At 47.3% G+C, this 26,750-nt stretch overlaps 1 pseudogene across 1 annotated transcript; it reads right to left on the bottom strand.

Moving 5' to 3' along the window:
* Positions 1-8: 8 nt before the first annotated feature.
* On the bottom strand, positions 9-26,179 carry LOC144143017 (uncharacterized; annotated as a pseudogene). The gene is made up of 4 exons (XR_013317076.1): positions 26,168-26,179; positions 5,510-5,619; positions 2,262-2,351; positions 9-1,281 (listed from the first exon to the last, which is right to left on the bottom strand). The product of XR_013317076.1 is annotated as an uncharacterized LOC144143017 (transcript).
* Between the last annotated feature and the right edge of the window lie 571 nt (positions 26,180-26,750).

Raw genomic sequence — 26,750 nt, 5'->3', positions numbered from 1 at the left:
ATCAGAGGCGCTCTCACTTAAACATGTTTCTGTTAATTATAAGCAAGGCGCTGTTAGATGAGAAAACCAGATTAGAAATAAGAAATGGTTTCGAAATGTTACTTATAATGTTAGTAAAAATCCCACGGGAAATGAAAAAGCTGATTCGGGGACAATTTGGGGGAGGTTGGCTTTGGTCGAGGACGGGTTGGTTGCTATTTTAATTCTTTCACTGACTGCGATGAATCGTCAAAGATGAAGTTGTTTAGTGCCGAAAACAAAAGGGGTTTGAAACGCACAGTGAAAGCTGTTGACTTCGTGCTGGCAAAAGCAGTTAGGTGTTTGCGGGCATTACGTACGGTAAGGGAGATATCATCACCCAAGGTAAAGTCTGTTTCCTTGAATTTTTGGCTGTTAGAAAGGAGGAGTTCTTTGGTCTCAGATGACTGAAACTTTACAATAATGGGTCAAATGCGGTCTTCTGAAAAGCGCTCGAGGGGGTGCGCACGCTCAATCTGTAAGGGAAAAATATTTAGGTTGAGTGTGTCATAGCAGTGATGATTGATTATTCCTTCCGAGTCTGAAAACGTTTTAGTTCAGAGTAGTCTCTCCGGAATGCGATATATGATTGTTGCGTCATGAGTGGTTCTCGCTGTCATCTACACGGGTTTCATATTGCAGATCTTGTCTGCAATTTCGGTTGTTGGCGTGTTTAGGCCATTTAGCTCTGTGCGCATGGATGAAAAGGCAGTGCAATGTTTTTCAAGGTCAGGGATGTATTTGCACACATCTGCCAGTGTTGCGTCCGTCATTGTTAGTTGGTTTTTAATATCCTGAATGTCGGAAATAAGTTTATTCTGGCCAGCAGATAGCTTTTGCATTTCAGTAAGCAATTCTTCAGCAGTGTGAGGCCCCGGGTTAGTTTCGACATCCCCCGCCAAAAGCTACAAAGAGCGTATGACCTGCGCACATTCGACAATGATCACAGCCCAGCACGTGGGCTCGGCAGCTGAACTAAAAAAATATTTACTCGATTCCTTAGCAAGAACAGCCTTTCTGTTACTGACCTGCATGATGAGGGCGAACGGATCAGGCTGCGAATTCGCACAGCTACCGAGCCCACAATGAGGCGCGGACAGGGTTTGCTCTTTTGTAGTGGTGGCTGCGGATGATGTCCGTTTCAAGGTCAAGGTTTCCAATGGCGGCGCTGTAGCCCGAGACGGTGCGATGATAGCAAGATGCCACTTTGGAATGCCGTTGTGAAAGGCTGAGGGAATTGGTGACACTCCGATGAAGCCAGGCCTGAGGGGCAACAGGAAAATCTTTGAAGACATGGTGATGTACTTGCATCATGAAGGCGAACAGCTACCGAGCCCACCACTGACGATAAAATGCCTTTAACGGGTGCAGTCTTGTATTTTTGCTAGGGTGTAAGGTTGTTATCAACGACATTAAAGGGTGTTCTTTTTTCCTGTTTTGCTAGGGTTGAAGGTGGGAGACAGCAAAAAACAACCTTAAGGGTGCAAATCATTTTACAGTGCAGGTTAGCAGAGCACAGACAAGATGTTCGCAGGCTTTTCCCAAGGCCACCATCTCTCATCCTTCTAGTTTTCCAGTCTTGATACTGAGAAAAGCAAGCAGCCAAAGTGTCAAGCGGTGGAATTTTAAGCGCTAAAATTCTTTCCGGAGTCGTATGGCCTTAATTACGTTCCTGACTGGTTCCCTCTTTCCTTCTTCTTCTAACTACACAGTGTGCTAGTGCTTGACATGGTGTTGTTGAGGTTGTCGTGTGGTCTTAAAAGTAAAAGGTCGAGTGACACCCATGCTTGGAATCCTCACAGCCGCAGTTGACCTGGACTCATTAACAGAGCCATTGGTGCGTACATCTATAAGTTGGGCACATGTGAAAATCTAACGACAGTTGGTTGAGAGCAACTGAGCGCAAACAAGTCGTCTTAGTAATTCATGGTATTGAAAGGCGGATAAACGGTTTTAAATAGCGCCAACCGAGGATTCTGTGAAACCACCATTGGAGGCAGACCTGAGGAAAGCGTATAACGGTTGCTGCAAAACGGCTTCTCGTGAACGTGGTAATAATCGGCAATGAAAGGAGGACTTTTCAGTTTTTATACTACTTGAGGAATGCACCGCCGTATTTCGTACCGCCGTGAGAGACGAGGCAAACTCCGAGTCCAAAGCGCGTACACTTTATGTGCAAACTTTTGTACGTGACATGTACACACAACTGGAACAGCCGACGGTGGGGCCTAGAAAATGCTTACCGGGGTCCAACTGGCGTCTCGGTACTCTTCCCGCGACCTACAGCAAGATTGACAGCGAAGATGCTTCCTTCCTCTCTCTGTGTGGAACACCTTCGATTTGGGAAAAGGAGAAAAAAGAGAAACAATTAAGAAAGAGCAAGGCGTGCATTGCGGGCTAGACGAGCAAGGGGTGTTCGGAGAGCGTACCGACAGTGAGAGTGAGCCGTGTCTTTTTCTCCAAGGGCAGACGTAGCCCTGCTCGTTTTCGAAGGACTCTCGCGTCCAGTCGACATCACATAAAGTTTTAGCAAAGCGGCTAGCGTACGCTAACGATAATGCGGCGGGTGCCGGTACATATTTGGGCAGGTGATCATTCGTTCTGCGGGGACGGGCACCCATGCCTCGCCAAGCCCACCAATTCATTCCGTATAGGATGGACGCCCTCGCCATCCCAGCACACATGTGCAGTCTGGTTCCGGTAACCCGCTCCCGTAGCGTTAGCGCACGCTACGGTCGCCGGATATCGTGGCCCAACTGGACATGTACGCATTCGTTACGGTATGGCGGCGTATAGCTGTGATAATGGGCGGCCCGCCTTTCCGTGCCCACGCATTCGTTTCATTGAGGGTTGACCCGCCTCCCTGTTCCCGCGCGCGCATGCGCAGTCCGGTCCCAAACCCACCGTCGATAACGCAGCCGCCATGCTGAAATTTGCAATTATAGAATTTTAGCATAGCGGCTACACTATAAGCCAAAACGGACTAACATGGTATCGGCATTAGTCCTTTAGGGGACTAAATGTGTTGCCACTAGCATTAGCTCTTTTTTGGAATAACGGTCAGACTACCAACTGTTCGTCCTTCTCCATTTGGTTCCTTTACTGTTTAACCGTTCACTGTTCAATCCACCATACAGAATAATTCTGCTCTTTTCTTTTGCCGTTCTTTTCTGCGGTTCTTTTCTTTGTGATCCCGTTTTACCGCGCTGTTTCCAACCTACCATGTCGTTTTATCTACTCGCCCAACTCTTTATCCTATTGTAATAACACAAAGGTCTTTTATAGCAGGGTAATTGTGCACTGGCGTTACGACTAAGGTGGGTGTGCAACACGACCCCGTTAGAAATGTAAGCCGCTAAGCATCATCATCATCGGGGCCAAACGGTGCGGTTAGCCTTTCTGTTTGTCCCGCTCACTTCCAGGGTCCTACATTTGGTCTATTGAACAACATTACTGCTCATATATAGCACGTCTACGCCTTCTGAAATGCATCTGTCGGCTTCCGCTTCTGGAGCACACCTTGAGACAAGTTTCTCAAGTACAGGTGTTTCTCAAGACAAGTTTCTCAGTTTCTCAAGGTACACGAACAAGTTTCTCGTGTACCTATACGGAAGGTGGCGGCGACACTGCGTGACGGTGGTCTTGCTGTTCTCCCTCCGATAAGGAAGGTGGGTTTCTTTTCTTGACGCAAGCGCATTTTGACGAAAAAGCCCTTCAAGCTCTCACTTCAGTTCTGCAACCGCGCGCAAAAGTTTCGTTAAGTAAGCTCAAATCAAAAGGCCAGAAGCTATGTAACAAACTAAATCAGAGCCGCTTAGCAAACAGCATACGAAAAAGCAAATGAGGCTAGTTGCAAGTCATGTTTAGTGCTAAAAGCCGTAAGGTTGATGCCCATTCAGGGTGATTATTGCGGAAACTAACACATGGCAGAAAACAATTGCACTTTTTCTGCAAGAAACATCGAACCTGTTAACTGTTGACGACCCATTCTGGCTGAAGAATACTGAATAAATAATAGGTTTCATGCAGGAAAATTATGACAAAGGCTTTCAAGCATGCTCAGTAGATATAAAAAAACATTTATTTTTTTTTGCCCCGCGAAGAGCTCCTTAAGTGTGTCGCGGAAAGCATTGATTGTTTTATAGCCATGCGATTTCGAAATTCTGTAAATGTCCTGGTGGATGGTTTTCTGGAGCTATTAGAGTTTTATTTGCGGTCAACCTTCGTGGAATGGGATGGGAACTACCATTTTCAAAAACAAGGAGTGTGTATCGGGCGGTGTTTGGCGCAGGTCATAAGTAATTTGTTTTTAGCCCACCTTGACAGATGTCCACCAGCCCGCCTGGAATGCTCTAATGTTGTAAAAAATTTTAGGTATGTTGATGATTTCCTAGTTTTTATAGGCAGCAGTGTTTCTAATTTCCCCCTGGCTGTCGATAAGATTCTAGCCCTGTTTCGAAATTGTTTTAAACCGCTGGAATCAACACATGAAGTTCCGGAAAGCAATGTGGTGCCATTCCTTGACCTCACACTGACCCTTTCTGAGGATCATGTGTGTTGGTCGTACCAACCGTGGGCGAACAAGCCACTGTTACCCTACCATTCGGCTCATTCAAAACTAACCACGAGAGGCATTACTAGTATGTGTTTTAGAAATGCCCTTCAAAAATTGAGCCATCATTTTATGCAATCTAGCTCTAGCAAGCAATCAGAACGCCTGCTTGCAGCTGGGTACCCTTCGGGTGTACTTGTTTCCGTAGCCGATAGCACACTCAAGAACATAAAGGCTGAAACATGCCCGTCAGAGAAAGCTGACAACAAGAAAGTAGCAGTGATTCCATATTTGCGTAAGACGTCCCAGCGTCTAAAAAAGGTTGCCAGTCGAATAAATGTAAAAGTAGTTGTGTCTGCCCCTATCAAAACGAATCAGCTCATCAAAATGACCAGCCCCTACCGCAAAAAGCCTGTAATACGTGAAAAACTGCATAATACGCCCTTTCTTTGTAGAATGCGCGCTAGGGGTGGTTTATATGAAGTTCCGCTGTCGTGTGGAAAGCAATATATCGGGCAGATCGACCGATGTCTCAACGACCGCTTGAGAGAGCACAGACAAAACGTTAGCAACCACCGGGATGGTCACTTGTCTGTTCACTGCCCCGACTGCGGCTGCGTGCCACTGTTTGAGTCATGCGTTGTCCGAGCGAAACATAAATAGCAGTCGGTACGAGAGATTATGGAGGCAGAATTGACTGTGAGAACGGGGTCGACGTGTGTGAGCGTGTCATCGTTCGGTTTAACAGATAAGGAGCTGGCTTTTCTTTGCATGGCTGCAACACGTGGGCAGTGGCAGTAAGAGGGTGGAAAGTGTGGACATGTCTGGATGTGTCTTTCCAATAAAAACGCCTTGAAAGTACCGCTTCGTGGTGTCTCTGTTCTCTTTCCTTGTCCTCGTCCGAATGCGCTATGAATTTTTCTTCACTGCAACACCAACTGGACCAGGAATCCGTACTCGTGGTCCAGCAGTCCCGTCTCCACAATGAAGTCCAGGAAGGGTCGGGTATTGGGGACCGTGCGTCCAGCGGCGAAGGTCAGGTGGGCGTCCTGGGTGGTTCCCGAGGGCCCTCACTTGACGAACTCGTGCTGCCTGGAGACCCCGGCATGTCCCCAGGAGGTGGCCTAGGGTCGCTTCAGTGGCAGGGGCTTTACAGAAGGGGCATGTTTCTGGGGGAAATTGCGTCCTCTATGAGGCCCTTATCGCCGGGGTCGAAGCTGCGCCCATGCGGATTCTCCGACGTGCCACCTCCTCGCGGCGGTTAAACAGCCAGGAATGTCCGACCCACGCGGAGGAAGAAGGGCAATATTTGAATGAAATTAAAACCAGCGGTAAACACAGGGCACAGAAGAAAACAACGGGACAAGTTGGGACTGCCAGCTTGTCCCAGCTTGTCCCGTCGTTTTCTTCTGTGTCCTGTGTTTAGCGCTGGTTTTATTCCATTCAAACATGTACCAACTAGCCTAGTCCAACGCCTTCGGAAGAAGGGCAAGCGTAGAGCGCCGGGGAGACTCCTTGTGAATAATCAGGGTGTCACTCTGCGACAATTGGAGCAGGGGTAGCGGCCTAGTCACCCTCTGAGGATGGCCGGTCGCGTCAGCGTCAGTGTGGGCAGGTGTCGAACGTCGATTCCACAGAACTCCCGCGGGGCACGGAAATGAGTTACCAATGCGATTCACATCGCAGGTCAAGTCGAGCGACTTGGCGACGCGTCGGAGTTCCCGGACTGTCTGTGTGGAGTCTGTGTACAAGTGAAGGCACGACGGCGTAGGCGAGACTCTAATGAGGATAACCAATCCCGGATCGCCAGACGTTCTGCCACGATTCGCAAGAATTTGGGCCAAGTTCTTTCTTCTGCACGTCCGGATGAGTGGGGCACACAGGGCTGGTGTGTAGGAGATTTTGGGCCATTCCTGCGTCGAGGTACACGTGCATTGCATCGGCTGTGCCATCCGACTCCGAGAGAAAGGGGTTCGGCTGGAGTGTCTGGTTATAAAAACGACGTATCCAGGTCAGTGGCCGGTTGTCTGTAGATTGGCTTCGGCTCCAAGGGTGAAGGTCAGGCGATTTTTGTAATATAACAGGTGACCTGGAATCGAAGTAGTGAGCCAACGCCGCAACAATAGGAAGTGTGAAGTTTTAGGCCACGTGCCCTCCTCTTCTGTTCAACAAGTTCGTCTATGGTGTTCAGCTGGGCCTCCGCTTGTAGCCTCGCAATTGGGGTCAGTCGAGGGAGGCCTACGACAATTCGTAAAGCCTATCAGGTTTACACTTTCCTGTAGGTCCCACTCCCTTCGTGTAAGATGCTGAAACTTGTCTTGCTATTGAAGCCGGTGTTGCAATACCGATCGAACTAGGATGCGTGCCATGCGACTACAGGCACCGCCGGTCCTCTGGGATATCCGTCCGAAGAGATCCAGCGTCTTGGAGGCTTTACCGCACATGGAGCGGATCCATGGAGCCGCGGACCTAGAGGCTTCTAGTCCAACTACAAGCACTCGCATTGACGACGCGATATTGAGGGCACGGCCGTTTAAGGCCCAGGTTAGCTGCGTCTGCGAAGGACGATGTCGGCCCAGCCTATTTGTGATCGACATGGAGCTCGTGTTTGCAGACGAAAGTGTCAAGCCGATCGTGGAACACCAATGCTCCGTTTTGTGTAGGGCCGTCTGGAGGCCTGCCTGCTGTCTGTTAAAATTTGCATGTACTCACCAGATTGTAATGTCATCGGCGCACATGAGAAGGAATATATCCGGAATGGTAGCTACCTGCCACGCGAGGTGAAGGGGTGTCACATTAAACAACACTGGTACCAACACAGAGCCCTAAGGTACTCCCCGCTCAGAGGAGAAATGCCCTACTTGTTCCTTGCCGATTCGTATAGAAAAGGTACGACTCGTGTCAGAATGGTCGGCCCAGCCTCTACTCGGCCGGCCGCCGGCTGGTCGTCGCAATTCGTTCGACCGGTTGAAATTAAGCCCCGATAGGATTATTGCCTTGAATGATGTGCCTTTTGTTTGTTAGTTTGTAGACTGTATCAAGCTTTAAGTGTACGTAGCTTCACACAAGCGCAGATGCGACGCTTCACTGAGTGGTACGCTAGTAGAAACATTTAATGCCAATTACAGGCAGGAGAGGTGTCAGCTAGGTCAATATAAGTACTAAGGAATTTAAATCGACGAGAGCTTTTACTTTACAGCGTAAAAAAAAGGTGTGGAAAGCACTTTTGCGCTGGCAGAAATAGCACAGCGGTCAGGAGCATAACCACACACTTGCGATTGCTTTTCTGCCTAAAGAACGTAGTCACTAGAGGTGAGACATTTGAGGGAATTTGAGGGATGCTTGTGGAAAACGTTGAGGGATGCAAAGGAGGAGGCCGTCGTCAATAGAAAAGGCAAATATATTGACACTATGTACAGGGAACCATCTTTCATGCCTCGCCTGGTCGTCTTCGTCTTCTTCCTATGCGTCTGTTGAACTAGGTGCCTGCGTCGTCTTCTTCGATATCGAAAGTATCAACATTCTCCCGCCCGACAAGAATTAAGCAAACGGGAATAACTATATCGATGCAGGTACTACTAGCCTACATTAGGGAATATTGTGTGTCAGTCCCGTGCCATATGGGTTGAGTCTACCGTTCATGTCCAGCCGGTATTCGAGTCATCCTTTTTTCTCACCTTAGGCCGTCGTTTTCTCCTAGAATTTGCCTTTCTTTCTCACTTTTGCCCTATGTTTTCTTTTGATGTCTGCGTCAGGCGACTGGGCGCAGTAGTATTTCCTGTGCAGTTCAGACTAGGCACTGACTGAGGATGTAGTTTACTTGACATCTTGCCTTTACACCCGGTGGCCTGGTTGAAACCGTGGAAATTTACATCTTGTTCTGAGTGAACCTTCTCAGGATAACGCTGCCCGGGTTTCTTCGTTTTGTGAACACATCTAGTCGCCTCCGTAATCGTCGATGTCATCATGCTGGCGGCAGCATGTTTGCCTGGCCTCTTTCTTGGAGGAGCGAAAGTGTGGTGTTTTGTAGGGTTCCTCAATTCGTTTTCACGGTTTGCGGCTGTCGAGAGGTCGAAATCATTATGAGCAGTGCGTTCGAGAAGTTCGTATCTTGCGGCCCTGCCATCGTGGGGTAGTAGCTGCTGAGTCGAAACATGGTCAGGGTTGCCTCGTGGTGGTGTTTCTCTATTCTCGTCCGTTGAAGTTGCCTCGACTGTTTCGCTTAGCCCATCGCCATGTAGTCGCACAAATACCCCCTCATAAAGGTCCTTTATGATAAAGTCTGCAAAATACCTTCTAGTGGCAGGGAAGATCTCAAGCCCTCCTTGCACGTAGGGTTCGGCGGGATACCTTCCGAAGCTGGAGCGTGATCGTCGCCCACGATATACTCTTCTGGCGCTAATGCCACCGACACAGGTAGCTGCGAGACTTTATGACATTCTCTTTGCTGTGGATAGGGCGAACGCGGTATCATGGCGTCTTGAGGTCTTTGCGGAGGGTGCAAAGTTGTATGGCGTATCTCTAGCGAATCATCAATCACGTCTCTCAGAAAGGCGCGTGCCGTCGCTGTTACAGGTGAGACAATCATGTTTGAAGATCCTTGGGTTCGAAGAACGGTTATCGGAATGTCCACCGATGCCTTTGAAATAATTTGTGGGTAAAGGGTTTCGCTATTCTCACCGTGTCCCTTGCTTTCACTTGTACTAGTGGACTCATCTATCGGTCGGTGTGGCCTTCTGTCTTCTTTTCTGAGATGTAGCTCCTTAGGGGAAAGTGCTTTTCCTCCGTAAAGCCTTCGTTGAAGTGAGCCAACGATTCTGTGTGCTTCTTTGACAGACTCTAGAGCGTCGTCGTGTTGGCCGTCGACGCTAGTTACGCATGCAAGGGCATCCAGCTTCTCACTGATAGCAGCAAGTCGGTCGGCACTGTGCTGGAGCCTTGCTATGGAAACTGCGGCCTCAACATCTTGTGTTTGCTTCAGAGTTGGCGTCAATTCGGTGATGGGCTTCCGGTTGAAGTCGAGCAGGTTTTTCTGAACAATCCCGATCCGGTTCCGCTGTCTGGACGCCTCCTCCTCGCTTCGGGGTGAGCATGGCGGTCGAAGAATTGAATTCCGCTGCATGGCTCACCTCGTCGTGTCGCTAGACGTCCCGGGTTTTGGCACCATGTGGAAAATGTCCAGGGAGGAGAAGGAGGAGGCCGTCGTCAATAGAAAAGGCAAATATATTTACACTATGTGAAGGGAACCGTCTTTCATGCAGCCATCTCGTCGCCTCACCTGGTCGTCTTCGTCTTCTTCCTATGCGTCTGTTTAACTAGGTGCCTGCGTCGTCGTCTTCGCTATCGAAAGTCTCAACATTCTCCCGCCCAACAAGCACGAACATTATTTGAGAAATTGTCTAGTAAGCAGCTTGGGATGCTAAAACTTAAAAAATGTAAACGTACTATACGATATCTGCCTTATATTTCCGTTCGTGACAGCGCTGGATAATGGTAGAGTGGTCCGGAGCAGGAAGTGCATTATTTTGCGATTCGCAAGCTGAAATCCCCAAAAGAGCATGTTTCTAAGCTAATTTATTTGTTTTGGAAATCCCCAAAAGAGCATGTTTCTAAGCTAATTTATTTGTTTTGGGGTAATGTTTTCTATACTAGATTCACCATTTTGTGCTGTAACGTTTATTGCTCCACGAGTGAGTTCGCAGAACGCGTGCAGACTGACGCTGACGCGCTCGGGACGTCTCCTTGGCGTGGTGTTGCTCTAAGCACCGACTGCTTGCGGGTGCAGTGCCGAATCAGCCGATCCTTTGCTTGGTGCGAACACGCCTCTTGCGATACAGACACGACCCAGGTAAGGTCCAAAGGTTGTAACAAACTTCATCGCATTTGAGCCTCTCCGGTGATGCGGAGGGCATTCATCCACTGTGTACGACTTGTGCGTGTATACCACTGTGTACGATCGTTACGATTTCAAGCCGTGCTGTCGCGCTTATCTGACGCATTTTACAGCCGACAACATGCAAAAGCGCGGTGTGCCAATTAGTGAGATATCAAGAAGTTCCATCCAGTGATAACGCGAATGCCAAGCATGTTTTTCCACAGAATTGAAACCGCAACTGGCTTCAGTTTCGGACATCGTCCAATCTGGTTTCGGACATCTGGGACATCGTCCAATCCCATTCGTATCTCGTATGCGCGTCGCTACTGTTAGTTGTTGCCGCCGCCGCAAATGTCGCATAGTTTTGTTTCTTCTTTCAGGCTTTATGGATTAAATACTGCTCTATTAATTGGACCAACGATGATAAGTGTGTTCATTTGAGCCAGTCATGGAATGCATACAAAAACAGAAGTTTGGCAACTACACTTCGGCGTCCCTTTAATGTATATACTTTAGAGTTACACACTTTTAATTGGGGCTAAACATTTCGGCTACACTTACCTCTCGTTAATGGAGAAACGTGCGTTTCCAACAATGTACGATATGTACGTTCCCAAAATCCGGCCTGTGCCTTTTCGAGCCGTTATTATTGCACAGCTGACACAGAAAAAATTGCAGAAATTCAGTGAATTGTCTACTAATGCGTAGCACTCTTATGCCGCTTGTCTAGAGTTTCAGTTCTTTAAGCCAGATACGGCTACGAGTATCGAAAGGCATATTATTTTAGGTCCTTCAAAGTTTTCTTTTGTTTAATTTCGCCAATGATGTAAATTTATACCATTACAGCGGTCAAGGTCTTTGCTTCGCTAATTACGTTTTTTTTTTCGCATGTCCAAGGCATACTGCAGAGTGGGTCCGTTGATGCCATTTTTTATTTCCTATTTCCAACGTTATTTTTCGGACTTTCCTCGTTGATTCTTCGGTTCTGGGGTCAGATGTAAAGGTGGGTATTTTTTATTTTGTTAGATCATTTTGCTAAAACCTTTGTTTTTCTATTTTTCTTATTCTGCATTTTTGAGGCACTGCAAGGCGTTACACGGTTTCTCGCCTCTTTCGCCATTTTATTTTCGTGTTTTGAACGCTTTTTGTAGACTTTTTCCGTTTATTCTTCGGGTTTGGGGAAAGATAAATAAGATCAATATTTTTTTATTTTGTAAGATCATTCTCCCTAAAATTTTACTTCTACTATTGCTTAGTTTCTTTGCTTTTTCAGAAGTTTGTCCGACCAATCATCTCCATTTGCGCAATTATAACAAATGAGGGTGGAACTTCCACCCAATATGCACTTTTGTGGAAATGCAGGGCGTTACAGGGTCCCGGCTGTGGGGATACGTTGCAAAGAATGCTACGGATTAAAATGTAGGCTGGAAATGTTTCGATATTCCGGGCTCTGGACCTCTGCGTGTATACGCCACGAAGTTTGAAACGTCTTCCTTTTTTTTTATGTCGTGGTCAACCTTAGCCACACGGACTGCGTGGCACGCAGTTTTCCGCAGCTTAGCGGAAAACCGAGATGAGCAAAACTTATGTCGGCGACACGCTGCCACGAGCAGAAAGCACGTCCTTTCTTAGACATTTGCTTTCACGACTGACAGTACATTCTACACGTTATTTTAACAAGCCTTCATATACCATTTTTTAAAGCGGGAGGAGGAACACATTTTATTAAGCTACTGCAGTGGTTGTTGGAGCCGTTTCTCCTTCGGGTGGAGTAGCTCTGTGCAAGCAACACTAAACCACACAGTGTAGAGGTGTCCCGGTTGCCTCACAACGGCGACATTGCGTCAGATAGCGACAGCGCGTTTGGCGGGATGGGAAGACAAGTAGACAAAAAGTAGACAAAAACTTGAAGCGCAGGCGTTCGCTTGCTTTCCTTCCCGCCACGTCTTACGTGCTGTATCGCTTTATCTCAAGGTTATTCTTTCTTGCATGCATTTTGCACGCGCCGGGCGGTCGCTTTGGCAAACGCGGCCGGCTCGTATCAGATGCTGCGCAGCTGAACTAAAACCAGTTCTAGTTTCCAGATTCAGGGTGGGTACGCTTATGAGTAACTGATCCTTGACCTTTCGAGACACTCGGAAGCTTCTGCAACTATCCCCCTTCAGGCCTTCGTGTAACTCTCATAGCTATTTTCTTTTAGGGGAGAAGCACCTTAAGGCCGAGGATTGTCCGGCGTCCGGCATCCGAGCTCACGGCACAGCACTGTGTAAATTGAAACATCTGTGACCAAAAGGTTCAGAAAAGGTTAACAAGAAAAAAATAAAATGTTCACAAAAGGTTACAGAGAGAGAGAGAGAGAGAGAAAGAGAGAGAGAGAGAGAGCACCGTGTAACTCGAAACATCTGTAACAAAAGGTTCACGGAAGGTTAACAAGAACAAAAAATGTTCACAAAAGGTTAGAAAGGGAGAGAGAGGGGAGAGAGAGAGACAGCACCATACCGTGTAAATCGAAACATCTGTGAACAAAAGGTTAACAAAAGGTTAGCAAGAACAAAATAAATGGTTCACAAAAGGTCAGAGAGAGAGAGAGAGAGAGAGACGCAGCACCGTGTACATCGAAACATCTGTGAACAAAAGGTTCACAAAGGGTAAATAAGAACCAAATAAAAGGTTCACAAAAAGTTGGAGAGAGAGAGAGAGAGAGAGTGAGAGAGAGAGAGAGACCAGACCGTACCGTGCAAATCGAAACATCTGTGAGCAAAAGGTTCCCAAGAACAAAATAAAAGGTTCACAAAAGGTTAGAGAGAGAGAGAGAGCGAGAGAGAGAGACATCACTGCACCATGTAAATCGAAACATCTGGGAACAAAAGGTTCACAAAAGGTTAACAGGAACAAAAAAAGGTTCACGAAAGCTTAGAGAGAGTGAGAGAGAGGGAGAGAGAGAGAAACAGTTCCGTACCATGTAAATCGAAACATCTGGGAACGAAAGGTTCACAAAAGGTTAACAAGAATATAAGGTTCAAAAAAGGTTAGAGAGAGAGAGAGAGTGAGAGAGATACAGGGAAAGAGAGAGAGAGAGAGGGAGAGAGAGGTGCACAGCACCGTGTAAATCGAAACATCTGTGAACAAAGTGTTCCCGAAAGGTCAACAAGAACAAAATAAAAGATTCACTAATGGTTAGAGAGAGGGTGAGCGAGACGCACAGCACCGTGTAAATCGAAACATCTCTGAACAAAAGGTTCACAAATGGTTAACAAGAACAAAGAAAGTTCACAAAAGGTTAGAGAGAGAGGGGGAAGAGGGAAAGCACCATACCGTGTAAATCGAAACATCTGGGGAGAAAAGGTTCACAAAAGGTGAACCAGAACAAAATAAAAGGTTCACAAAAGGTTGACAAGCACAAAGTAAAAGGTTCACAAAAGGCTAGAGCGAGAGAAAGATAGAGAGGGAAAAAGTGACGTTCAGCACCGTGTAAATCGAAACATCTGTGAACAAAAGGTTGACAAAAGGTTAACAAGAACAAAATAAAAAGGTTAACAAAAGGTTAGAGAGTGAGAGAAAAAGAGAGGGAGGGAGGGAGAGAGAGAGACAGCACCGTACCATGTAAATCGAAACATTTGTGAATAAAAGGTTCACAAAAGGTGAACAAGAACAAAATATACGGTTGACAAAAGGTAAGAGAGGGAGAGAGAGAGCGCTTCTGGGGAGCCGGGCCGCGCATGCGCGAGGAGCGTTGGATTGGATTGACTTGGATTGGATTGGATTGAAATGGATTGGATTGTAGTGGATTGGATTACTATAAATTGGATGGTATTGAATGGGATTGGATTGGAAATCGTTTTAGCAGCAGTAAGCACTCTCGTGGGTGATTTACGGTAAGAACGATCCCCAGTGCTTCGTCCACTCGTCATGATTTAATTCGTGGAGTTGCGTGCATTTTTTTCTTCTAGTAGCCTCCGTCAGCTGAAAGATTTAGCGCTTTATCTTATTTATACACACTGCAGCCTTTTTTCAGGGCTCTTGTAGGAACGGCTATGCAGATAGAACAAAATTAATTCAAAAACTGGAGCACACCGCGTAGTTTAACTGGTTTACTATACTGAAAATGCGTTATTTTTATGCCAACGGGCATGCTATTGGAAATAAATAAAAATGCAAAAGCACATGGGTGATTCCACGAGCGATTCCATATTCCATGGGCGATTGCATATTCCTGTGAGTTATGCACAAGCTAGAGAATGGCGTAAAACTGCAATCCGTTTTTTTCACCATGCCCACTTTTCGAGAAAACGAATTGCAAAGGTGGGCCGGCGGCGCGCGATTTCCAGCAGCTGCAATTTTTTCCAATCTTGGGGCTTTGCGCACAGCAAGTTTTGATCATTCTGACTTAAATTTGTTTTAAAACTTAAACTACGCCAAAATTACTAACAGGTGAAAAAAAATTTTACGCTCTGGCGTGAACAAATTTGAAGAAAAAATGGCAGCATCTCCACTCCCTGGATGATGGAGAGGGTGCGGAGTACGGGGACTCGAAATGACATCCAAGTTGCGCCTTGCCGTCATTCGATTTGAGCCATGACTTCCACCTTGATTATTCCCTAAATGAAACTGCAACTCAAGGCTCAAATCGAATTTCGCTTGATTTTCGCGTGATGGTGGTGTGTGCTCGCACGGACGCGGACGGAGTTTGGGAGGTCCAAATGTACTCTACACCGTTACAGGCGAGGGAGTAAGCCGTTTGACTCTCGGGTTCTAACTCACGGTCGTAGCCCAATGGGTAAGTCGACTGACACTAACTCTGTCTAGTCTACCAGACACATGCTCAAATCCTGCCGGTGCCTGTGTAATTTTTCATGATTGTAAATGCTATGTGCACGGACGTGGACGGACATTGTGCGGTCCTGAGGTACTCCGCACCTAAAATTGTGAAATAGCGCCAGACGCCAGATTGTCGCTAACTTTGACGCCCCCAATCTCCGTATCTGTAATTGTGACCAACTTGTAAGTAAGAGGTAATATCGACCAGATAAGTATAACATACCTGTAAATATCGCCTGTCTTGGAAAAATACAAGCACACGCAAAAAAGAAACATTGACTGCTGTGCTTTTTCTAACACAGCGTAACTTTAAAATAAAAAAAAATTAGCAGTGGCTTACCTCGGCTATGCCAGGATATACGAAGCGTGAGCCAAGGTTCAGCTGGTTATTCTTAGCTTTCCTCGTTGTCTAGGATTAGCTTGATTATCATGCTTACTGCTGCTTCAATGACGCACACACGGTATACGAATTGTGTGACACATGTATGTTTATCAAGCGGCTCCGGCGCAGCGTCACCAATCGCCCCAGAGCTAAGCAGGCTCCACAGGCGCGCGCCCTGTATTGTTGCGGCGCACGAGCTATCGGTTGCACACCCGGCCACCCCTCGCATGATCATCAAGTGGACCGGACCACCACGTGCGCAACGGAAGTCGGCGAAGGCGCTGTGCGCGGGGGGTGTGTGAGAGACGCCGGGCAGCGAGCAACGTTCTGAGCGCCGTGAGACGTCGCTGTTCCTCGCGCATGCGCAGCACGGCTCTCCAGGAGCCACGCAAAACTGCTCAACCTCGGCCAGTGTAGCTCACGCTGCAAAATCCCGGTCTCGATTGTCTTCAAAATTGGTCAAAAGATACTCCTCAGGAGGATCTACAATACTGCTGGAAAACATGTTGCATCGTTTTGTTTGTAGCGATGAAATCGCTACGAACAAAATCAAGGCGGCTGAAATCACGCGGTCGAGACGCGCCTCCGCGCCGTGAGATCGATTACTCCCGCTTCTTTTCTTGCTTCGCGCTTTGATAAAGAAGTGCCTTTTCACCTTCTGCGGCTACACCAGGACTTTTCAACCTTTGACGTCCTTCTAAGGATAAATCCGACTTTTTAATCTTGTTATTTGGGATGTTTTACTGAATACATAGCTTGCACGTGACGTCACCACCGCCCTTTCTTGTGCGCTGCTCCCAGCTTGCTTAGTGCCGTTCGAGATAAGAGCGCCAGATAAGTTCCCTGCCTTTCGCTGTCCACGCGGTTCACCAACTGGCAGCGATCGCGGCATCAGTGCAAGCTATGTATAGGGGTTAGCACAGGTACGCCTGTGGCAAAGTCCCGCCAAAAAGCGCGTCTTTGCCGGCGTAATTTTTCTTTAAGCAAAAAAACAACAAGCAGGGTCATAAAACATAGTTTTCTTGGTTGACGACTGCCGTAACTGACCCATGGCCGGGAAGGGCAACAAAGGGGGCGCATTGATCTCCCAATGGTAACAACAGTGAAAAAAAACAAAAAACAACTAAAGCACTTCTACTCAATGTGAAAGCTGTCGGAAGTGCAGAGCAATGATTCACCATAATGGGCTGTACCATCGTTATTAGCTCACTGTTACCACCCCATGCAATTAAAATTTCCAGCCGTTGCAGAGCTCGCGCGCCCCAGCCTCAACTTGCCCCAGCGGGAGTTTTGTTCTTTTTCTGCTTGCTTTAATTTATGCGGAAACTGTTTTGTGCCATTTCGAACGCGCTATTTTCTTCTTGCGCGTGGAGCCTTTCTGCGTCATTTTGAACGAGCCTTTGCTTGCGCGGCCGCTTGGTTCTAAAAATCAACCCAACGAGTGTTCCTAACTAAATGAACACGGGTGCTGCTGGTTGATTTCGTATATTTCGCCTCAAATGTACATATACAGTAATACCTCGTTAACTCGAAGTCGTAAAAACCAGGGAAAATTTTGAGATAAACGGATTTTCGAGATAAGCAAAGTTGCGCTAATCGCCGGGAAAAATGAGCGCTCTTCAGAAAAATCACTACTACTTACCGGCTCTTCAGCGGCAGTTTCTAATCTTTCTTCTCGTGCAGGTTTAAAAAAGAAAAAAATAACATACAAGAGACTTGGGTTTTTGCCGCACTGCCATTTTATTTAGCAGATAAAAACTGCCTAATGCTCGTCTGCTTTGCGGTCGTACAAAGAGAAAAAAAATAACATACAAGAGAATTGGTTTTTGCCGCACTGCCATTTTATTTAGCAGATAAAAACTGCCTAATGCTCGTCTGCTTTGCGGTCGTACTCGGGCCTAGGAAGGCGTCCTCCAGCTGCTTGACGCATCGCATCAGTCGATCTTCCCCGCCGCTGCACTCGACCTTTTTTCGAAGCAAGCGCAGCAAATTTCTCGTCTCAGAAGATGTCGGCACCTCTCGAGGTGGTTCGTCATCGCCGTCGTCTCCGCCGTCCCCTACGTTAGTGGCCGTTTGAACGAGCCGTTTTGAGATCGTTCAAACGAGCCGTTTTGAGCTCGCTCGTTTAGTGGCCGTTTGAGCCGTTTGAGCGCGGCTAAATAAGAAAAAAAATTGACGGACTTCAGGCGTGGCAGCATCGCGCGATTCTTGTGAAATGGTCCGGCGGCGGAGTTTTCGTTCCACTCCCAGTCAATATTTCGAGTTATCCGCAATCCGACCCAAAAATTCTTCGAGATAAAGGGGAAAATATACATGGGACGTATAGGAAAATGTTCGGTGCCCCGGAAAATTTCGTCTTAGCCGATTTTTCGAGATATGCGAGTTCGAGTTAACCAGGTATTACTGTAGTTTTTTTTGCCCTAACCAACGGGGAGATGTAGGACAAGCGCCTGTGGTTCACGAGTTTCGAACACTTATGACTATATAAACCGCTTGTCTTTCGACGCCTCTGGGATACGCCGCGAACGACAGCGTTACGACGCAACGCCCTGTTGCTCTACTTGGGTCCAGCGAGCGAGCTACGATGACAAGGCGAGCGCCTGAAGTGCTCTGCACTTAAAACTCACTTCTCCGCAACGGGCGCATTTCCGCAGGCGACGCAAGTTGGATTCGCTCCAGTAAAGCAATAACATCTCTCTTCACCAAGGGTACAAATATACCGACTATTGAAATAACCGATACGATAGCGAGCTTCTGCGTTTGGACAACCATGATTCCAGCAGCGGCTGCGACTATAAAGTTTCTTATAATACACACTAGAGAGTAACATGGCGGTAGCGTCTATGCGGCTCATATCAAGGCAGTCTATGTCGTCATGGGCCGCCATTATACCGTGCGCGCGCCTTAGCTTCGTCATTCACTTGTACTGAAGCGTCTTAGTGACCGTACATTCGAACACAGCCCCACAAAAACAGACAAAGAATGGTGTGTCATTATGTACCGTATTTACCCGATTCTAACGCGCACTTTTTTTCCGAAAAAATAGGCCGAAAAATCGCATGCGCGTTAGAATCGGATACAAAACCGTAACTGCCGAAACAGCAGAAATTTCGTCCCACCCATCGCCATCGCCATCTCAAGATGGCGCCAAAGCTTTTAGCAACGATTTTTCGGACGCAGCAAGCCTAGGTGCCTAGGCTTTGTTATCGGATTTCACTTAAATCGTCAAATCGTTTCATTTGCGCGCTTGATAACAGCAATGGCAGCATCGGCTCCCACGCGTTCAAAACGAGCGGTCGGCTCTCGGGATGGGCGTGCGAGGCCAACACCACCTAGACTGCTTGAAAAAAAAAGTCGAGGTGGTGTTGGCGAGGCGTGGGCCACGATCCCATAGACCATGGTTGAACGTTCGTTCAGAAGTGTGGCATCGCGAACGCGCTTGAAGGCACTCAGGCCGAGATGTTGTGGTCAGCGGAGAGCGACGAGGAGTGAGATGAGTGAGATTACTTCAGGAAATAAATAGCCCGTTTCTCTCGCATTCGTTTGTCTGGGTCACAAAGTCCCGTGCGCGTTACAATCCGAGGTGAAAGTTTTTTCGGTTTTCTTGCCAGGAAAATCGGGTGCGCGTTAGAATCGGGGGCGCGTTAGAATCGGGTAAATACGGTAAGTGGAAAATAGAACAGGTTCTTTTAAAATTAAGGAAAAAGGAAGTAAAGCGTAATTTCGCCGGAACGGTTGTGCCTGCTATTCTGCAGTCCAAGTTGGAAGTTAACAACAATGTTAATATTTTGGGGGAAACCCCTTAGAGACGCTTATTTTATTAATTTTACCATTATTTCAAATAATAAGTTGTTGGAAGAGCTTACAACTGTTTTTGATCGTGCCTATGGAAACGTCGCCTTAGTGGTGAACCGCTGCACCGACCGTCAGCTACAGTTTAAGAAAAACTTGCTGCGGAGCGGGTTGGTTCATACTTGAAGGAAAAAGAAAACGTGGCGTTAAACAGTCGTGGATGATGACAAGATAGGACGGATAAAGGCGCCCGTATCTGTCGTATCTTGTCTTCGTCAAAGCGCATTTGGTTCCTTTTTCTGTCAGCTACAACTTCCCCGGCGGAATATTACCCTCTCAGTCATACGTTCCTTCGACTCCGGCATCACCAACGTTAGGTACGATCATGCACTGCCGGCTCTTTTACCGACTACAAAGTTGTCACGGCTCACAGCTACCACAGAACAGGGAGGATTTCGGCTACCTCGTAGACGTGTTAATGCATAGTGAAGAAATCAAATCCCCAAAACCGCTTAAGAATTCAATTTTCCTGCCAAGCCCATGTCAAGAACTGTTGTCTTCCTATAACCCCCCACGACGCCATGGATTCCCACATCAAGTTTCCTCTCTAGTATACCTACTAAGAAGAGTACTCTAAGGCTGTTACGCGCCGATACTGGGAGGAGAGGCCGCGAGCGCGTGAACTTATTGTGAGGCTAGGTAAAGGGTCGGTTATAATAAAGGACCTAACACGTTCAGCTGTCTAAAATTTGTTTCGTAGTCTTCAGGATGCAGCCCTGTCCATTTTAGGAGCGAAGCACCTTAAGGCCGGGGCTTGACCGGCGTCCGTGCTCACGGCACAGACACCGTGTAAATCGAACCATCTGTGAACAACAAAATGAAGAGTCACAAAAGGTTTTAGAGAGAGGGAGGGAGAGAGTGCTCCTGAAGAGCCGTGCTGCACATGCGCGAGGAGCATTGGATTGGAGTGGATGGAATTGGATTTGGATTGAATTGAAATGGAATGGATAGAATTGGATTAATTTGAATTGTATTGGATTGGATTGGACTGGAAATCGCTTTAGCAGCAGTAAGCCCACTCACGGGTGATTTTTTCGGTTACATTTTTCGTTAATTTTTTTTCGGTTACATAGCCCCACAACAAGGCGGACATTTTAAATGCCCCTTACAAGAAATTTCGCTGTGCTGTGTTTGAAAGCGCGAACGTGGAAGTTGTAACAAAAATGTTATAAGCATTTCACTTTATTTTATGGTTATGATCATGTCTTCTGAGATGTTTAAATAGAAACGAAAATTTTCGAATCACAGCCACGTCATCCAGCGAATTACCAGGCGTCCGCGTTATTTCCCTTTAATCGTGCCAAAACTCTCGCGCATACAACTTTTTCTGTCAGTTTACTCGTGCTGTCACCGAAACACTGTTATAACTAAATTGCACAGTAGGCTTTTGCACGCTGTAGGCGGGTCCTGGTAGACGTTGGTGTTTTTCTGCCCCTCCTGCTTGGACCCCTTGTGGGGTCTGCAGTATGTCATAACTAAAAATAAAAATCAACTGCAGTTTTTTTTTGTATTTTCCCATTATTCAAACAAGTTCTATATTTTTTAAACAAGGGCCCCCTTTTTAACAAGTGGCCGGTTTGGGGTCAGTTACGGCAGTCGCTACACCGAGAGAACTCTTTGTTTAGTACATTGCTATTTTGTTTCTTGCAAATAGAAAAGTTCCGCCGGCAAAGGCACACATTTTGGCGTGCCTTCGCCAAAGGCGTAGCTGTGCAGCGCCTATTCAGAAAAAAATGGCAAATGAAATAGAATAAAAAGCCGCATTTATCTTTACAAGGACGTCAAAGATTGAAAAGTCCCTGGTGTAGCCGCAGAATGCGAACAGGCATATTTAGGGGCGAAACACCTTATAGGACCTGCCTTTGTCCGTGGCTTGTCCAAGGGCGTCCGCGTACACAGTGTTGCACATGCGCGAGGAGCATTGGATTAGACTGGATTGGATTTGGATTGGATTAAATTGAATTGTATCGCATTGGACTGGATTGGAATTGTATATACTCTACGTTGTCAGTCATTTACATGCGTTGTCAGTCATTTACATGCGCGAGTGGGCAATGCCACGGGACATTTACGCTAAGAACGATCCCCAGTGCTTCACCCACTCGTCTTGATTCTTTTCGTGGAGATGCGTGAATTTTTTAAGTGCAGAGCACTTTAGGGGCTCGCCTTGTCATCGTAGCTAGCCCCACGGCGTACCGTCATCACGGCGTTCCACGCAAGCATCGAAAAACAAGCGGTTTATATAATCATAACCATTCGAAACTCGTGAACCGCTGGCGCTTGTCATGCATATCCCCGTTGTTACACGTAAACAAAACTGCAGGCCCAATTGAGGCAAAATACATGTAATTAACCGGAAGCCCCCGAGTTCATTTAGTTAGGAACGCTCGTTGGGTTGGTTTTACAGTGAAGCGGAAAAAAAATGGTAGTGCAAGAAAAAAATGGCGCGTTGCCAACTGCGCAGTAAGGCGCCTGCACGTGCGGAATAAAAAGCAAGCACAAAAAGAACACTCCTGCTGGCGCAGTTTCAGGCAGGGGGCATGCAAGCATGGCGAAGGCTGGGAATTTTCAATGCGTTGGACAAACCTCCGTTGAATTAATCAGGAGAGGAGTGAGACAGGGCGGCGAAGAGCGTGATGGGTGGTAGCAGTGAGCAGATAACGGCGCCACAGCCAATTATGGCGAATCACTGCTCTGCACTTCCGACAGCTTCAACGTTGAGTGGAACGGTTTTAATTTTTTATCCTAGCGCGAAGACAGAAAAGCCGCGGGATCGGCGGACCACACGCCACAGAGACGCGTCTCGAACGTGTGATTTCGTCCGCTTATGACTTCGTAACGAACAAAATGACGCGACCTGTATTTCAGCAGTACTGTTGACCCTCTTGAGTCTCCTTCCTCGAATTTTAAAGGAAATAGAGACCGGGTTTTTCTGTAAAGTTACACATTTTTATAAAAAAGCACAGCAGTCAATGCTTTTCTGCGTGTGCTTTTATTTCTTTCCTATAGACAAGCGATATTTTACAGACATCTTTATATTTATCTGGTCGACATTGCCAGTGACTTACAAGTGGGTCACAACTAGAGATACGGAGATGAGGGCGTCAAAGTTACCGACAATCTGGCGTCGGCGCGAATCGACAATTTTTCTTCTAATTTTTGTGTTTACAGCAGAACGTAAAACATGTTTTGAAATGCTGGTCATTTTGGCGTAGTTTTTGTTTTAAAACAAATTTTAGTCCGAACGATCAAACGTTGCCGTGTGCAAAGCCCCAATGTTGGAAAAAACTGCCGCCGCCGGAAATCGCGCATCGCCAGCGTAACCTTTGCAGTCTGTTTTCTCGCAAAGTGCGCGCGCTAGAAAAAAAAAAACGTATTACAGTTTAAAGCTAATCTCTAGCTTGCGCATAACTCATGAAAATATGTGAAAAAACAAAAATGCGCACGTACACGCATGTTCGTTCTCTCGTGGAATCACCCACTTGAACCCATCAATTTTATATTCATTTTGAAGAAACAGTAATGTAGTCACAGGTAAGTCAAAAAAGTTAAAAAGCGTTTCGAAACCCGCGCGGGTTTCTTGTTCAAAGAACACTCATTTGGGTTCAAAAACCTCTTTCAACTTTTGAGCTGGTCGGTGACCGCATTACTCGCTCTTCCTGCGGTGTCTGACCTGACGGACTTTCGTCGAACCCTTGATTATATGAACTTTATAGTGGGGATAGAATTTCCTCGATAGAGAGCATACTGGTATCATCGAGTTGCGAGTTTCACCTGCAAGGAGGGAAATGGTTTTGAAAGAAACATGTGATGGCATACATGCAGGTAAGTACTAGTTGCCCCGTGAATACAGACTTTGTCCTTATTTTCACGTCACATATTCAGAAGTAAGCCCATGTTCAATTGTAGCCTTTACCGAGGAACCCAAAACGTGTGAGCAGTGGTGACCGTTGCAATTATTTATATTGGCGATATTTAAAGAAGCTAGATGAGGAACGTACCTGTACCTCACTGCGGCGCTCCAAGGAAAGGCACTTCGACGCCATTGGAAGAATTTTGTTGCAATCATAAAAATGACCACAATAACGTCTGCAGCATAAAAAATTAGATCTTATTTCTTCCAATTGGTTGGAACAAAATTATGAGGCAGGTCTTTAATTTTTTTATTGCCAATAAATCATACTTTTGGAAATGCGGAAATATAGAATAAAAACTGAAAGCTTGTGCAACCGAAGGAGCCAGGCAAAGCCGCCATTTATGCACTCACGTCTTTACCGCAAACACCGATCCCCTTACACACGTGGTGCACGGCATGACAAGAAGTGGTTGCCGTTAAGGGGCAACTGTCCCGGTGGGGGAGAGGCCTATTTTGAGTCCACAGATTTCTTTCCTCCTCAACAAATTGGTTTCCGCAAGGGTGTGTCTACCCAAGACCTCTTTTTCCTCCTAGCTCATGACTTTGACCCTCCTCCTCCTTCCCAGATACAAGCCATAGTGACCCTGGATGTGCGCAAAGCCTTCGGTAACCTTGCCCATGATCCTCTCCTAAATATACTTGCTTCTACCGGCTGTGGGCCGAAAATGTACGGTTACATTGCTGCATTTCTGCGCGACCGCACGGCCAAGTTCCGTCTCCCTGATTCAGTCTCCGATCCTTTCCCCATCACGCGTGGTACTCCACAGGGTGCTATTCTCTCACCCACCCTTTTTAACCTCGGAATGGCGCCCCTGTCCCGTATTTTAGCATCGATCCCGAACCTCAAACATACATTCTACGCAGACGACCTTACTCTTTGGTGCACATCTGGGTCTCCTGGGTCAGTGCAGGACACCTTGCAGCAAGGTATCGATGCAGTCACTAGGTATCTCGACACTGTAGGCCTGTCTCCCGCACCTGAAAAGTCCGAATTGCTGCTCATTTCGAAAGCTCGCTATCAGCGAGAACACAATCACGTGATCACTTTCACAATGGTAGGTCACCCCATCCCTCGCGTAATATCCTGCCGAATTCTTGGACTTGATATCCATGAATCATCTAATCAGGCTAATGTGGCTACAACAGTTAAAGTTTGCCATCAGCTTACCCATTTAGTGCGCCGCATTGTCAACAAGCACGCGGGGCTACATGAGGGTCAAGTTAGGCAGCTAGTACATGCCTTAGCTCTAAGTAAACGTCTTTATACAATTCCATATCTTTCTCTGACTTGTCACCAAAGACATCAGATTGAGGTTGCACTTTATATACTGTATAAGACCGCCCTCAACGTTCCCATTAATACGTCCACTCAGCGCCTATACTCTACGGGGCTGTTCTTGCCTCTGTGAGATCTTATACAACAACATAAAGACCGGCAAATGGCGCGTCTTTCTAGCACAAAACAAGGACACTGGATCCTTCACCAAGTTGCTCTCAAGCCTATTGACTTGCCTGTCATCACACCTCCTGCGCCGCTCCCAGATAACCTCAGGATAGCTCCCATCCCAAAAAACGTTGCAGCTGATACCAATCCAGGGAGACGATGTGCTCGCGTTGTCAATCATGTCCATCCAATTGATTCTACGATAGTCTACTCGGATGCATCCCGGACGCACGTCGGAGCAGCCGCATATTCCATCGCAAGTGGCAATGAAGTAGTGACACACACCCTTGGTCCTTTCACTAATCCCCCACCTACAGCGACTCTAGAGACTCTCCCAATAATCACCAGTATCCAGGACCTCTCATTACGGCCCCCTAACCCCTCAGGATATACCATATACACTGATTCAATGCAAGCTATTCGCGCCATTCACATGGGCAGGATTCCCAAAGAACTGCAGTATGATCTACGCAAAGCCTTAACAAAGCTACGTCCCCACACTGTCACACTGAGGTGGATTCCTGGTCACGCTGGAATCCCAGGCAATGAGGTTGTGCATAACCTCGCCCGCGAACTTCTGCACCGGGCGCCTGGGATTCCCTGGCCTTATCCACCGACGTGGGACACTACTCTCCACTACAAACAAGAAATAAAGCTTCACTACAAGAACATCAGAGAAACTCTTCGTACACTTCCTGTTCCAGACAAATCTCTAACAACCACGCAACTACGAATTCTTCGACGCGTACAGTTAAATACCATCCTTACACCTGCTCGTTCCTTCCTCTACCGTATCCGACACTCACCAGCATGTCCCAATTGTCCCGAACCATACGCTAATTTAGAACACTGCATTTTCGCCTGCACCATTGCAATTCAATCCCCACATTTTCCTCACCCACCTCCTTCAACGTGGCGGACTTGGCTAGACTCGGACCAGCTCTCGGACCAGCTGGCGTTGGTGAACCTGGCCCGAGACATTCTCGACGCTTAATGTTGCGTTTGAATAAAGTTTTTTCCTCTTTTCCCCCGTCCCGGTGCGCTGTGATTCTTGTGTCGTGTTATGTGCGCCCACACAGCGGACGTGCACCTCGGCTACGGTTGGGCTGGCTATCCTCTCTGCGCCGTTCGAACGCAGCCTGTCCCATAGTTGTGACTGGGGACTTTAATGCTCCTCATTTTGACTGGGGACACCCCACCTCAAGTGAACGCGGGCGTGTGCTACTAGACCACTTCAGTGATGCTAATTTTACATGACATTTTGTGCCCTACGCTCCGATGTATTCATCCTCGAATGCCACCGTACTCACCTGACTTAACATGGTGGCTTAGGGTGATCCGGTATCATGGCAGCGAGGAGCTGACTGCTGGGGCAGTGACCATCGCTCCATTAGGATTGGCATTACCCCAAACTCGACGCGTCGCCTTCGGCGTAGCTGCACGGTGGTCAATTGGGATGACATGCGAGGTAAAACAAACACAAACCTCACGGCGCTCAGCCCTGATCTCATCGCTGTTATTAGGCATGCCCTGAATGATGCCTCTCAGAAAACGTGGGTAGAGGAGTCCCGGCCAAAACCTGACCTCCGACTTTTGCAGCTATGGGCCCAGCGCAAGCAAGCTGAAGTGGCTGCCTCCCAAGATACCTCGTCTGTGGAGGCTCGAATACGCTTACGTTTGACTGCGGCTGCCAGGCGTCATGAGAAGCGTCTGTCAAGGCAGCGATGGATGAGCTGGTGTGAATCACTCGGCCCATCGGCGGCTACATCATTCATCTGGCGCACCTTTCGTGCGATGGAAAGTGGAGGCCGCACTCCGGATGCGGCAGCCAGTGCATGTCTGGCATCAGGCAAGACTCCCGACCAATTCGTAACGGATGTTGCCCGCGCTTTG

Source organism: Haemaphysalis longicornis, unplaced genomic scaffold (genome assembly GCF_048455015.1).
Source record: "Haemaphysalis longicornis isolate Haplotype H1 unplaced genomic scaffold, Haemaphysalis longicornis Haplotype H1 scaffold_6, whole genome shotgun sequence".
NCBI classification, from domain to species: Eukaryota; Metazoa; Arthropoda; class Arachnida; order Ixodida; family Ixodidae; genus Haemaphysalis; species Haemaphysalis longicornis.
This window is presented reverse-complemented; position numbering and strand designations above follow the sequence as displayed.